This window comes from Trichechus manatus, unplaced genomic scaffold (genome assembly GCF_000243295.1).
Source record: "Trichechus manatus latirostris isolate Lorelei unplaced genomic scaffold, TriManLat1.0 scaffold00067, whole genome shotgun sequence".
NCBI classification, from domain to species: domain Eukaryota; kingdom Metazoa; phylum Chordata; class Mammalia; order Sirenia; family Trichechidae; genus Trichechus; species Trichechus manatus.
In genome coordinates, this window is record NW_004444003.1 from 12,162,613 (window position 1) to 12,168,519 (window position 5,907).

Here is a 5,907-nt window from a genome sequence, read left to right on the forward strand (position 1 = left end):
GAGTTGGGGACCTCATACCAGCAAGAAGCAGCACCACCAGAGTCCCTGTGCCTGAGAAGCTCTTAGACCAGGGAAGATTGATGATAAGGACCTTCCTCCAGAGCCGGCAGAGAGAAAGCCTTCCCCTGGAGCTGATGCCCTGAATTTGGACTTCTAACCTATTAGACTGTGAGAGAATAAACTTCTGTTTGTTGAAACCATCCACTTATGGTATTTCTGTTATAGCAGCACTAGATGACTAAAACATCAACTTACCAGTTACTCCCAACTGGGAGCTACTAACATTCAGGTAATTCCCAACTTGCTTTTCAAAGTTCAAAGCTGAATATATACATATATGTTTGAATAGGAACCCTGGTGGCATAGTGGTTGAGAGCTCAGCTGCTAACCAAAATGTCAGCAGTTCAAATTCACCAGCAGCTCCTTGGAAACCCTATGGGGCAGTTCTATTCTGTCCTATAGGGTCACTATGAGTCAAAACCTGCTTGACAGCACCTAACAACAACAACGTTTGAATATTTCCCACATGTGAAATATATTTCTTTGAAAATATGGTAGCACGTGGACTTCACTAAATAGTACCATGTAACTTTGGAGGGCATTAAGAAATACATTTTTTTCAAATAATGAGTTTACATGTCTGTAAGATATCCTTACGTTTCCAACTCAAAAATGGACTATCATTAGAAGTGGAAATTCATAATGAAATAAAATAAAATAATAATAATAAAAGAATACCTGGATCATCTATGAATTACATTGCTCTTTGTTAAGCAACAAGGAAATATATAACAAACTTAGGAGAGCTCTAGGATAATTATATATTTTCCAGCTACAAGAGATTTAATTTTTTTTGTCCATCACGTTAAAATATTTAAGAATAATCCTTCTTTTTAGAACCAGGGTCACTGTATTCTGTTTATACTGGATTAGTCTGTATCTATATGTTGCTTTTAAGGATTCCTGATTAATTTGTATGCCTGTATCATGCGTTTTTTCTTGTTATTCCTTCATGTTGTCTGACTTATGCCCACCCCTGCCCTCATCACCCCCCTTTTTCTGGCTTACTTGTTTTAAGGTGGACAGGTATTCTGCCTTATGTCCATATTATCCTTGAGAGGATGGAGAAAACATATTAGAAATCATGCCCTATATGGTGCCCAGGTCTCAAGACGGTTAATACAGAAAACTAAATAAACAATGGAAGCCAAAGGAATAGGGGGCCATTATTATATAAGTCTTATTTCAGGTAAACCGTTCTTCTGCAAGCAGCTTAGGTATAAAAATAATTTGGGCTTTTTTGGATTGACGGAAGATACAAAGGGGTTATTAGACTTGAAAGTCAGATTCTGCAATTGTTGTTGTTGTTAGTTGAAGATGAGTGGGCTCCAACTCATGGCGACATTATGCATAACAGAAGAAAATCTTGCCCAGTCTTGTACCATCTTCATAATTATTGGTATGTTTGAGTCTATTGTTCTGGCTAGTATGTCAATCCATCCCATTGAGGGTTTCCCTCATTTTCACTGACTGTCTACCAAACATGAGTCCTTTTCTAGCAAATGGTCTTTCCTGATGACGTACCCAAAGTAATTGAGCATAAGTCTTGTCACCCTCATGTCTAAAGAGCATTCTGATCTGGTTAAGGGAATTGAAAAAAAGAAAAGAAAAGAAACTATAATTGGAAATATTAGGTTGAGAGAGAGAACAAGAAGTACCTAAAAGTCAATCAGATTTCTAAATACTTGCATGCATGACATAGTAAATATACGATTTAGGGAAAAAAAATAAAGGTAATGCCTACTGTGATGGTTAAGATTGTGTGTCAACTTGGCTGGGACATGATTCTCAGTGTTTTAATGTGATCATTCCCATGATTGAATATACTGTGAGTAGCCAATCAGATGAAAGGGATTCTCTTTGGGGTTGTGGCCTGCATCTGAATATAAGCAGACGTTCTGGCTTTTTGCTCACTCTGGATCCTGTGGCTGTCCCCTGTCATCTCATCTTCGGTTCTTGGGATTTGAGCTGTCAGCTTATCTGCTGAACTTGGGATTCGTTGATCTTCACAACCTGCGAGTGGAGCCCTGCTCTCTGACCTGCCGATCTTGGGCTCGCTAGCTTCCGTGGCTGCGTGATTTGAGAGAGGCCTCTACCCTTACCCACGGACTTGGGATGTTCTAACCTCTACAATTGCTTGAGCTGTTTCCTTGATATAAATCTCTCTCTATATATATATTTATACGCTTTACTGGTTTTGCTTCTCTAGAGAACCCAGCCTAAGACATTTGGTACCAGGATTGGTTCTAGAGAAACAAAATTGTAAGGATGAATTTTCTAAATTGGTTCTCAAGTCTGGTTAGTCTTAAAGATGTTGCTGACTCTGCTTCCAGCAGTAATAAGGCCACTGCTAGTCCATGGAGTGAGGTGGCGATACATATATGCAAAATATCACCACCAGTAGATCAGGTATTGGTGAAAGGTGATGCTCAGAGTGAACACATGTGTAATATCTTTCTACAGCTTTTTCAGAATGAGAAGTATAAGGAAGCTGGTTGGTTTGTCCTACTTTTGCTAGACAAACTGGTGAAAGAAAGAGAGGTGCTCAGGGTTTCAGAGTCAAAGCTCAAGTGAAACATACATGACCTCAAGACTTCCACTTGTGCTTTGAAAGAAAGCCTTATTTCTTGTAGTATCAGAGCTGAAATTGCTGAAAACCAAACCCAGAGTTTTATTATAACAGTGGCTGAATTACAATGCCAGCTCAATTGCAAACCTCAAGAGGTGTCTGAAGTTAAAGTAAGGGCATTGATTGGGAAGAAATGGGATCCTGAAACTTGGGATGCGGACATATGGGCAGATAATCAGGAAGCTGGGGACACTGAGCCTATAAATTCCATTGAATCATTCCTGCCAGCAGAACTAGTTCCATCTGAAGAGATTACTTCATGTTTGTCTGCTAACTACCCTCTCCAGAAAAACCAATAGCCGCTCCACTCCCATCTAATGAGACTAACCCTAGCCCAGCTGCCTCTAAAGAGCCCTTGCCTGAGTCATTGCCTGGGGCATCGCCTGAGGCAGATGCTTTACAAGACAATGCTGAATGTTCTCAAAATAATTCCACACTACCGATTCTGGCTTCTAGACCTATAATTAGGCTTAAGTCCCAGCGAGCCCCAAAAGGTGAGGTACAAAATTTGACACAGGAGGAGGTATGCTACACTCCAAAAGAACTCTTGACTTTTCTAATATGTACAAACAGAAACCTGGGGAATACGTGTGGGAATGGCTATTAAGGATGTGGGATAATGGTGCAAGGAACATAAAGATGGATCTGTCTGATTTTATATATATGGGTCCACTAAGCAAAGATTGTTCATTCAGTGTTTCAGCTTGAGAAGTTAGGAAAGGATCTAAGAGTTCATTTGGTTGGGTTGCTGAAGCATGGATTATGAGGTGGCCGACACTAAATCAAGTTGAAGTACCAGACCTTCCTTGGTATACTGTAGAAGAAGGTATCCAAAGACAGGGAAGTTGGCATGCTAGAGTGGATTTATCAAGTTAGACCCACAGCCCCACACATGGAGTGCCCAGAGGACACATCTTTTACTACAACTATGGGGAACTAATTTGTGAAGGGAGCTCCAGTATCCTTGAGGACTATTTTATGTAAGACTATTTTATGATTGGTATTTTATGTAAGTCAGATTTGACAGTAGGAACTGCCCTAACTGAATTAAGACACCTAACTACAATGGGGCTGATTGGACCCCGTGGTAGTAGGGGCCAAGTGGCTGCACTCAATCGAAAAAGACAAGGTGGGTGTGGTTACAGTAATGGACAGAGGAGTCAAACCAGTCATCGGAATAGTCTGACTCGTATGGACTTATGGCATTGGCTACTTAGTCACGGTGTCCCTAGGAGTGAAATAGATAGGAAATCTACTAAATATTTACTTGATCTGTACAAAAGGATGAATTCTAGGTTAGGTGAAAAGCAGTCTAACTCGAATCACCAGAATAGAGAGTCATGGTCCCTCAATCAATTCCCAGATTTGAGTGAGTTTAAAGACCCACAACCCCTTGAATGAAGGGAGACCACGTCCCCTTGAGGAAGGACTCCAATATACTGCCCCCAGTTTTTACTTTTAATCTTTCTCCTAGCCTTCCACAAAGGGATCTATGGCCTTTTATGAGAGTGACTGGTCATTGGGGAAAAGGAAATAATCAGACTTTTCAGGGATTACTGGATACTGGCTCTGAGCTGACACTAATTCCAGGAGACCCAAAACGTCACTGTGGCCCACCAGTCAGAGTGAGGGCATATTGAGGTCAGGTTATTAATGGAGTCTTGCTCATGTCTGTTTCACAGTAGGTCCAGTGGGTCCCTGAACCCATCCTTTAGTGAGTTCCCTAGTTCCGGAATGCATAATTGAAATAGATATACTCAGCAACTGGCAGAACCCCCACATTGGATCCCTGACAAATAGAGTAAGGGCTATTACGGTAGGAAAAGCCAAGTGGAAGCCATTAGAACGGCCCCTACCCAGGAAAATAGTAAATCAAAAGCAATACTGCATTCCTGGAGGGATTGCAGAGATTACTGCCACTATTAAGGACTCGAAGGGTGCAGGGGTGGTGATTCCCACCACATCCCCATTCAACTCACCTATTTGACCTGTGCAAAAAAAGATGGATCTTGGAGAATGACAGTAGATTATTGAAAACTTAACCAGGTGGTGACTCCAATTGAAGCTGCTGTTCCAGATGTAGTTTCACTGCTTGAGCAAATTAATACATCTCCTGGTACCTAGTATGCAGCTTTTGATCTGGCTAATGCCTTTTTCTCCATACCTGTTTCAAAGGACCACCAGAAGCAGTTTGCCTTCAGCTGGCAAGGCCAGCAATACACCTTCACTTGCCTACCTCAGAGCTACATCAACTCTCCAGCCCTATGTCATAATTTAGTCCGCAGGGAACTTGATCACTTTTTCCTTCCACAAGAAGTCACATTGGTCCATTACACTGATGGCATTATGCTGATTGGACCTAGTAAGGAAGAGGTGTCAATGACTCTGGACTTATTGGTAAAACATTTGCATGCTAGAGGGTGGGAAATTAATTCCACAAAAATTCAAGCACCTTCCACTTCAGTGAAATTTCTATGGGTCCAGTGGTGTGGGGCATGTCGAGACATTCCTTCTAAAGTGAAGGATAAGTTATTGCATCTTTCTGCTCCTGCAGCTAAAAAGGAGGCACAAAGCCTAATAGGCCTCTTTGGATTTTGGAGGCAACATAATCCTCATTTGGGTATGCTACTCTGGCCTATTTATCAAGTGACTCGAAAAGCTGCTAGTTTTGAGTGAGGACCAGAACAAGAGAAGGCTCTGCAACAGGTTCAGGCTGCTGTGCAAGCCGCTCTGCCACCTGGACCATATGATCCAGCTGATCCAATGGGGCTTGAAGTGTCGGTGGCAGATAGAGTTGCTGTTTGGAGTCTTTGGCAGGCCCTTATTGGTGAATCACAGCGCAGACCCTCAGGATTTTGGAGCAAAGCTCTGCAATCCTCTGCAGATAACTACTCTCCTTTTGAGAAACAACTTTTGGCTTGCTACCAGGCCTTAGAAAAGACTGAAAGCTTAACCATGGAACACCAAGTCACCATGTGGCCTGAGCTGCCCATCATGACCTAAGTGTTGTCTGACCCACAGAGTCATAAAGTTGGCTGTGTACAGCAGCACTCCATTATTAAATGGAAGTGGTATATTCAAGACCGGGCCCGAGCAGGACCCAAAGGCACAAGTAAGTTGCATGAGGAAGTGGCCCAAATGCCCATGATCTCCACTCCTGTCAGATTACCTTCCATCTCCCAGTCTGAACCTATGGCCTTATGGGGAGTTCCTTATGA